Here is a 10,244-nt window from a genome sequence, read left to right as displayed (position 1 = left end):
CCCGGAGAATCCATCCATGAATGAAAAGATTTCGCATCCGGCGCATTCATCAATTATCTAGTCAATGAAGGGTGTAGGGTAGTTGTCTTTTGGACAAGCTTGATTTACATCCCTATAATCGACGCACACTCTAATTGTCCCCTGTTTCTTCATAATAGGGACAATATTCGATACCCAATCGGTTAGAGGAACCGGGTAGATGAAACCAACATGGAGAGGTTTTTAAACTTCTGCCTTAATGGCAGCGGCTTTCTTGGGGTGCACCTGCCTTAGCCGTTGTCGTACTGGTTTGACATCTGGATACATCTTAATTTCGTGTTCAACGATACTCGAGTCAATGCCTGGAATTTCACTGTATGACCAAGCAAAGACATCTCTGAATTCGTGAAAAAGAGCGTTATATATTTCCAGTTCTGAAGGAGAACAACATTTTCCAACATAAATATTCTCTACAACATCTGTTTTGGTCGAGATATTTATGGCTATAGTCTCCTCAATGTTGGACAAGTTTCGCTCGGAATCCACCGTATTTACAGTATTTGACAGAAAATCAAAGACTGAAGGATGATAAAGGTCATTTTGAGTATCTTCTTCATAATCCGGAAGAAGAGAACGATGGTGGGAATCATTCCATGGTGCTCCTTTAATCACCATAGCTTGGAGAATTCCTTCGTCGGTGACATGCACTTGCGACCAAGGATCTAAAGGAGTACCATATTCTCTAGACCTATCTATCCAAACGCTTGATGAGCGTTGATTTGGGTTTGCCTCCCATGCTAGAAACATTGATTGCTATAATATTTCCGTTGGGCTTGGGGGCAAAACCACTGCATGATCCATGTCGATATCGTTTTTTGATATCTTTGTAGAAGATATCATGTTGTAGGTTCCTATCGACGCTACTTCCGCCAGATCAATTGGAGGTGGAAGAGCGAAAGTTCCCATTAGTATAGGATCTTTTAGTAGGCCTACTCCGATATTCTGAAGCGAATGGGGGCTTCCATGGATCATGGGAATGCTTCCTGTAACTTGAGAACCATTGGGGAGGAAGTTTTGTTGATCGACAATTGTAATCCCTCCTTGAAAGGGAAATGCAATCTTTCTAAAATAGGTCGACACAACAGCTGCCATGGCATAAATCCATGGTCTTCCTAGTAGGATGTTGTAATCAAGATTCCCATCGATGACTTCAACATCTATTTCTACTGTTTTCCCTCCTAGTTCAACTTTTAAGTTATTTAGGATACCGTATGGGGTATATGTCCTTCCGTCGAATGCTTTTAATGTCGTCGCAGACTGTGACAAGGTTGGAGATCCTAAAGTTTTCCAGCAACTCATCGACATAATACATGTAGATGCCCCCTCATCAATAATCGTTCGATGAACAGTTTTGTTGAGGGCTTTCACTTGAATAAGGAAAGCTAGTTGAGCTGGTAACTGAGGATCGTATCCTTTATGGTCGAAGGATACAAGATTGGAATCCTTTGGGTCAATCCCACCAATGGCTGATAACAAAGCCTGCCTTTGGGATGGGCAATTTTGTAGTACTTCAAGAGTCGACATAGCGGATGGCGATTGGACCAAATCTTCCACTGTGTTATAATGTTGTGCTGCTCTAGCGCGGGGATTAAATGTCGACTTGTGTACTACTCCCTTCGGCGGTTTTATTGTCAATTCAGGAATGGTGGGTGGTACGACTTCTGTCGAAGTTGTTGTCGAACTACTTGGTTGATCTTTATCCTTGTTGTTCGATAGCTGCGGATTCCCATAATCTTTGTTCCTTGTCGAAATCAAAGCATCATTCTGCTGTTTTGAAATCGACAACATTAGCACTTGAGACGGGGAAGCATTTCCACTTTCAACCAGATTCGTTCCTGGATTCGGAAACGCATCAGTTAACACTGCTGAGGTTTTCGAACTCTTAAAGAATTTCTTAAGCTCAGCTTTGTATGGACACTCTTTCGTCCAATGATCCTCATCACATATATGACACCCCGCAGGGGGTTTCCTTTGCCCAGAAGGGTTTGTAGAAGGTTTTTCAGGAGATGACTCATCCTGTTTCTTCTTCTTCCCTTTGCCTTTCTTCTTGCTTCCTGGTTGTTTGGTTTCTTTGCCCTTATCTGTCGATACGGCATTTACTTCCTAAGCAAGAAGTTCATCTTTTGCATTTTGACCTGAAATCTTACGGGCCTTCTTAGAGGTAGCCTTTGTCGATTTCGTGTCCGTCGTGCCAATCATGCCATCGCCGGCATGAGAGTCATTGCTCGATTTAGGAGGAGGAGGAATTGAGAATTCCGGTCTAGGGGCGTCAGGTATTTTGTCGTAGAGCATGCCGGACTGAGTATAGATCAAGTCCAGATATTGTGCACGAGCTATAACTTGCTCTTCCGTTACGCCTCCCCCCTTTTCCACATCTTCCATGATGGAAGGTAGTAATGACTTGATAAACCATTCAACTAATAGCTGATCGGGGACGTACGTTTTTACCATCCTACGACGACGTCGCCACTCATGTATATGATCAGATATGTGAGTGGCCGTTGTCTGTTTGAAGTTGGTAAGGAGTTCTGTTACCGTTTCATACCTTATCGGTAATTGAAAATGGGTTAAAAAGGTTGTGGCTAAGGTACTGAAGTTGTCGAATGAAGCTCTAGGAAATTCAATGTACCATTTTGCCGCTGGACCCGTTAACGTCCTTTGAAAGAGGCGAAGTCTTATCGAATCATCATTTAGGGTGTTTGATGAACACCATAGATGAAATGTCATCACGTGATTCGATGGATCTTCACCCGGATTTCCATTAAATTTAGGAATATCTGATGGAAGTTTATGCGGAATCGCTGGCCACCAAGGGGTGTAAGCAATTGGATCGTTTGTTAACCGGTTTAAATTAGGTAACTCTAAAGTTGCCACGAATGGTAACTGCTGATTCAGATTAGGTGAAGCATACCCAGGATAATATGGGATTGCCTGAGCAGTTGGTCTTTGCATACCAGCATAATGCATTTGATGCTGGTATGTTTGGTAAGGTTGGTGGACATGACCATTGTAAAATGGTTGATTTTGACCGTTTTGAATGTATGGTTGTCCATTGTTCGCAAAGATTTGCTGCTCAGAACCTTGGTATACTTGTTGGAATTGCGGTTGTTGGTATTGCACCAGCCATGGTTTTGAAGCCATGTGCTGTTGCGCTATACTAACCGTTGGACCAAGGTGAGGGGTGATTGTACCCGTCTGGACCTGTGTCGCCCCACTAGTCGGCGATTGTGGTTGAGTTACAGGGTCAAGGGGCTGTTGCATTACAACCTGAGAAACCTGAGGTTGGCATGCAACAGGCAGCGCTTGAACTTGCGACACCGTCACAATAGCTGGCGTAGTCGGGATGTTCGACATAGGTACACATTGTTGCATCGAATACACAACTCTTGGTTGTTGAGGTAGTATAGGTACCCAACCACTTGAGGTAATTCCAGTATAACCTGAATATTGTTGTGAACTCCCGTATGGATATCCTCCCGGAGGGGATAATGAAAGGGCATACTGCCCCCCATACGGTGGTAATCCAGAACTCAAGGGGATTGTTTGCCCTTGGGGACCGGACTACCCAAATTGACCTCCAAATGGATCAATTTGTTGAGACTCAACATAAGAGTTTCCGGATATTATTCTGGATGAACAAACAGGAATGGACCAGACTGTCGAAATAGCCCCTGAGTGGGCTCCTTCTAGCGATTGAGAGCTAGTCGGGACAGATGGTATGCCGACAAACATTATCGGAGTGACAATAGGGAGTTCTGTCGTCGCTGTATCAGATGACACAGTCCTAGATGTTGACGGTTGTTCAGACATTTGTAGTCTATCCAAAAGATTACCTAGCGATTCTATAGGAGCTTCCGCTGGTGGTAGACTAACTTCTGATGAAGAAGGATATAGAGTGATCCCGACTCCAAAGTGCGTTGGAGTACTTGTTTGAGGATCTTCTACAATTTCTTCAATTGCAATCAGACCAGGTGGAAGGGGAAGACCGTCAGGTCCGTAAAATATTTATGGTGCCGAAGAAGGTATGGAATTGACAGCGACAGATGTTTGAAGAGTAAGACTCTTCGAACCGGTTGTAGATGGAACTGGTTCGGTAACACAAGTGTTCACTCTCAGACTAGGATCAGTATCACTATCCCTCTGTGGCTGTTGAACTTCTTCTGTAGAGGCAGGGATTCTAGAAATGTTTGGAGTAACCGGAGTCTCTGATGTCGTTGGAACACTTGTTCTAACTTTAATAGGAGATTTGGAACCGGTTAAACGAGTTCACTTTGTCCATACTGGTTTCGATTCCGGAGACAAAGACGGTTGACTCGTAAGCCTCCGCGAACGACGGGGTTTCAATTGACTTTCTTCCACGATTCTGGATTACTTGATCAACTAAAATAAAAAGGGGAAGTATGTTTTCGAATTAAATCAATTTTAGATGCTTTTGACACAACTTGTTTTTTCAGTTTTTAAGAGTCGAGAAAAAACAAAAGATGACTCTAGTCTCCTTCGATTTTTAATGAGCCTGAAGTGACAAGTGCTCAAATGGACCTTTTCCATTAAAGATTCTGAAAAGGAACGAAAGGGACTACTCTGGAGATCTATGTAGAGGGAGTACCAAACCAATCGCAAAACTGCAGAATACTTTTTACGGTATGGCAGTCAATCTTCCCGAATGCTGTGTTCGGTGCATTGCGATCAGTAGGGCGGCCGACACGGCTTCCTATGGATAAAAGGATTTAAGCCTATAGGGGTATCCCAATATATACTCGACGGTACATGGGAGCACAAGTCCGTATTGGCACTTATCGTCTCAAAGTGGAGGAATCACCCAACCATCAATGAGGACAACAGTTACCAGGCTTTACGACGCCGGAATACGTCTCTAGCCTAGACCTCTAAATGTTGTGCGTTAAGTTCCAAAGCGTTGTTAGATTCATTGAATTTATTTTAAGTTGATCTTTCTTATGAAGTTTTCCTTTTGGGTTCACCACGAGATGTAGATGTAATTCCTAAAATGCAATCTAAAGATGATAAGCAAACTTTTATCTCTTTTCAGCAATGAAAATCCTAGCTACAAGGGGAAAAGAAAGACAAAATCTTTTCGCAAAGAGCAAAGAGCACACTGTGAGTGCACTTTCCTAAATCAAGCCAAACAGACCGTCAATATGCAAATGCACATGTGCATGTATTTGTTTTTCACTTTCTTAATATTGATGCCTAAAAAGAAAGTTGATGTACAAATCTGAATTTTTCTTTCAAGTGACAAACACAAACAAGCTTCTTTTCGAAATCAAAAGGTAGAGATGATTACGACACTTTATGATTTTGAAATAAATACTCGTTTCGACACTAGAAAGTCACAAATTCAAACCAAAGGCAAAAGTAAAAGCATAATCGACTGTCAACAGCAAATAAACTTACTCCTATGATCAAAATCGACACTTGCGACAGATCTAAATCAAAGGACGACAGTATGACTATTCTACTTTTGCAATGGAAAACTGTAAATGACGCAACAAACACATAAAAACATCTACAACTTCTTTTGTACAAAGGAGGCGGAATTACGGCAAAGAAAAGGGGTTTTTAAACAGACACATACACTGATCACGGGCTGCAAAAATCATAGATAAAACTGAAAAAATGAAGCAAAGAACCTCAGCTGCACAGGGCTAGGCTAATCAGCGCACCTGTTACACAGAGAAACTGCATTGCAGCGCAGGTAGCCCTCTCGGGAAGTGCGTTGAAATGCAGAACCTCTTCACAGAGCCTGCGCTGGGGCAGAAACGAGAATTCTATCCGGGTTCTGGGTCACGATTTACAGTTTAATCTATGGTTTTCGGCCGAGTAAAAGCAATCAGTAATGCACAATCAGAGGGTAGATTTAAAGAAGGTCTAAGAGCTATCACAAAGGGCAATCAGATCATTTGTGAATCAGTTGTTCAAGTCATAAACAGATCTAGTGAATGGATTGAAGTAGCAGATGTCTACTTTGAATTTCTTAATGGAAAATGCAGTTCGATTGCTACTTCTAAGTTTATGAAACAAACAACAAGAGAAACACAAACAAACTAATTAGACAATCGTCCCCAGCGGAGTCGACATTTTGTTAACGGGAAAAGTGTCTATTCAGAACGACCCTATCCCACTAAGGTGTGACAGTTACCTTAGAAACAAACAGAGAAAACTACTTTTGTATTCTTCTTTATGAACTATAAACAAAGAGGAATAGGATGAACCAGCCTGTGTCTTGCGCTAGTCCTTTGGTCCAATCTCTCTCCTCTTTGACAGCTTCCAGCTACCTGCTCCCTTACTTGCCCAGCTTCACCAAGTACCTGCAAGATCACAGAAGAAGGAAACTATACAAAGACATGGGTTTATATTCATAAAAAGCTTAGGATCATATTTAAGCTAAACATACAAATGTAACAAACATCAATGATACACAAGTATGTAGGAGAAACTCAAATAGTTTTATTGATATAACAAGAAGATCCAGGAGGAGTTACAACCGATGATTCCTAATCCAGCATCAACCTCCCAGCAAAGAAGCCCCTCTTCACCTCCAACAAAGCATAAATTACCCAATACTCTGATATCTATCTCAAAACCAACAGCAATTCTTTGCAATGTACAAAATTCCAGCCTCTGGATCTCTGGGATGAGGGATCCATATATAGATGTATGCAAGGAGGATGAGTCAGCTTATGATTTGACTAGTGGCTTCTCTCTGTCAGTTCTTGCTTCCACTTGGAGACTGAGAGCCTCTTACTCATCCTTGGTCGAACTCAGTAGCAAGTGTCATTGGAGAAGATTCTAGAAGCTTCCATTGTCTTTCCACCTCGCGGAATGGCACTGCCATTTGTCATTTCCCGCTCAACGCACCCTGATAGTGCATTTAGGTGCGTTGCAACGCACCTAGCTAGTGTATTTGGGTGCTATGCAACGCAGCTAGCCAGTGGAGCAGCTGAAATGATCCTAATTTGACTGATTCCGAGCAGTTTCTGGTGGAGAACTTCTGGGAGAAGCTGTAATTTGTTGACCTTGTTCCTTTAGGGGTCGGAACAACACTTTTAGGGACTTAGGATCCCTTGGTTTATGGACATTTCATGCTTGGAGCTGCAAGGCACAAAAATGTCTATAACACAAAGGAGGAGAGAATCCATCAAAGGGAAGGCCGAAGCTATTTGAGGGTTGTTTGGGTGAATTTATTAGGGTTGTTATAGCGTGCCAGGTGCCCTAATCAGGAGTAGTCAAGGAAAATAGTGGTACAACAGACTTTGAGTTGAGTTTGTCTTGTGTTGGGTTAAAGGGTTGACCAGTTTTGGATCATTTTGTGTTGCACCCTATGGGAGTCATGTGTTAAGGTTGACTTGGGCATTTGCAGACCTCAACTAGGAGCAGATCTTGCAATGATTGGATTGGGTGCCATTGGACTGGAGGAGGTAAGCGTGTTGGCTACCCAAAGTAGCCCGTGACTAGCAGTCATAAAGATATTTTGACCGCTAAAGTTTGGGTGAAGTTGTTGGGCCTATGTGTATGTATTTGATGGACGAAAGAGGCTACTAGAAGGCAGATTGGAGCTCGAGTACTGGCCAAACTAGAAGAGAAGATTGGATCAACCTGTGTTCATTGAGGCAAGAGTGACTTGCATTAGTGATAGGTGGCATCCCTCTTGGAGACTCTATGTGTCATCCTTTGATGGACTAAGGGGCAGCTAGAGAGAAGGACGAGAACAAAGGACCGACGGGAAAAGATATGACATAGAGACTGCAGTGAGATTGTCATTGTATCTTGTATTCCATAAATTGTTGTATTATTCAGAATGGTTTAATATAATGAAGATTGGCCTGTACATATTTGTACAATATTTTGTAAAAAGTTGTCTATACTTATGCATGTGTGTTTTACTACGTTATAGTTTTCGTTGTACAAAGTAGCTTTTGTTGAGATTCTTGGTTTGGTCACATCAGTGGTTCTAATATTCTAACCTAGACCCAAGATCTTGGAAATTCAACATGGCATCAGAGGCTGTCTGAGCTTCTTTGGAAGGCAATGAATCAGAGTGTGCACAACAAAGTACAACTTAAGAGGGATTTGGTCACATTGTAGGTGAAGGGTTCACTACAATGTCGAAGTTACAAGTTGGTCTTTGGTACGAGGATAGGTTGGAGGGGTTATCCAACTATAATACATGGAAGGAAAGGATCAATTTGGTCTTGCAGGTCAACAAGATCTAAGAGTTCTCCGAGAAAGCCATCAAGAAGCCAACTGACCCAAAGGTTCTGGAAGTGTACGAGGATTTGGATATGAGGGCGAGATTGATCATCCTAGATGGTGTGAATGATCCCCTAATACCTCATTTGTCTAGGAAGAACATTGCACATGAAAACCAGGTACTAGTATTGGAGGCTAATTTGAAGTCCACAAAGATGATACAGGGTGATGGAGTGACTTCGTATTTGACGATATTGTCTTAGGTCAAAGATGAGCTTGTTTTCGTCAATGTGACTATTACAGATTTTGATATTGTGCAGATTTCTTTGAAAGGGTTCACCGACGAATGGAAGCCCTTCATCAAAGGTATTGTTGCCAGACTAGAATAGGCTATTGCGATGACTTCATTCAGGAAGAGTTGCAAGATGAGGATATTCATCGAAAGAAGAAGACTTTCGATGATGACATGGCACTTGTAGCACAAATGAAAGGTAGGTAGAAGAAGGACTTGAGTAAAGTCAAGTGTTTCAACTGTGGTGAGATGGGTCATTTTTCGTCAAGATGTACGATGAAGAAGAAGAGAGATGATGAGAAGAAGAAAGGGAGGCAAGTCTCTGGTGTTTCCATTTTTGTTGAGATAGAGGCTCTAACCAAGAGATTAGAGGAGGACTTTTCCATGATCTCTCATTTCTCGTAGGGTACTATCGATGAGGATGGATGGTACGTGATAGTGGTGGGTCGAAACATATGACAGGGTCATAGAAGGTTTTCGAGACTCTAGCTGAATGGGACTAGAAGTTGCACATGGTGTTGGGCAACAAGAGTTAGAAGGAGATCCAAGGATCAGGATTTGTGCCATTTAGGATGGAGATAGGATAGGTGATGCGGGTCTAGGATGTATTGTTTGTACCAAGACTCAGATATAGCGTGATATTTGTCATGATGATCAAGAAGAATGGTTTTGAGATCTTGTTCCAGAATGGGAAGGAAAGACTCGGGCCCAAAGGCTCTAGCTCCATATTTATTTTTCTTGGAGTTAGAGAGCATGGTCTATATAGGCTGACGGGAAAGCCTATGGATCATGGGAAGAAGAAGAAGGACCAAGTGCAGGTTCCAGAGAAGCAGTTGCAGGTGCAAGCTTCAGAGGTACAGGTACATGTTCGGGAGAAGAAGGTTCAGGTTCTAGAGGCTCAAAGGGAGTTGATTTCTAGTGGGAATTTGTAGATTCAGAGGGAGACTTTGCAGCCTAATAAGAGCACGTGGTCAGTGGGGAGAAAGGGTGCTTCCACATCTGCTAAGAAGGAATCATGGAGGGATTGGAAAGTGATACATGAGAAGAAGGAGAAGTAGGATGCTTCCAGTGATAGCGACACTTTCGAGAGAGGCGTAGTTCATACTATAGGGATTTATGTTGTGGTGAGCACCAAGAGTTGGGCGAGTGTTGCGAGTAGTGATGATGATGGTGAGTTACTTCCTATTTTTGGAAGTACCTCCCTCGCTAAGAGGGAGTGTTGATTTTGAGTAGCTTGGGAGGTACTCCAAGCCCTAGGGTTCGAGGTTTGGAGGGTGGAGCACTACAAGAGTCACTTGTGGGCTTGGAAACCAAGGTTGGGGTTTTGCACCTATCATTGTTTGGGCCAAAGCCATGGACACATTTTGGCATTTTATGGATGAGGATGATAGTACTCGTCGAGAAGAATCTGACGCATTGAAAATCATCTGATTCAGAGTTGTAGAAATGGAGTTATGAATTTTTGAAAGTTATATGTGGGCATGGTGGCACAAGGACAAAGTCGGCTTGTTGTTAATAATCCTTATGACAACGTGTCAAGCCCTAGAATGATGTTTTGAGGAAACCCTTGTACATGGTATAAATACAAGGTGAGTTAGGCTCATTTAGAGAATCCATCAATGCAGCACAAGGCATAAGAGGAACAAAAGAAACTCGACTTAGGAGAAGATATACTACTTATGTTTGGGCCTTAGGTAGGAGGGAA

Source organism: Pinus tabuliformis, chromosome J, assembly GCF_031772625.1.
Source record: "Pinus tabuliformis cultivar Carrire ecotype Pingquan chromosome J, CPIR1, whole genome shotgun sequence".
Classification (NCBI taxonomy): domain Eukaryota; kingdom Viridiplantae; phylum Streptophyta; class Pinopsida; order Pinales; family Pinaceae; genus Pinus; species Pinus tabuliformis.
Note: the sequence above shows the minus strand (reverse complement) of the source record.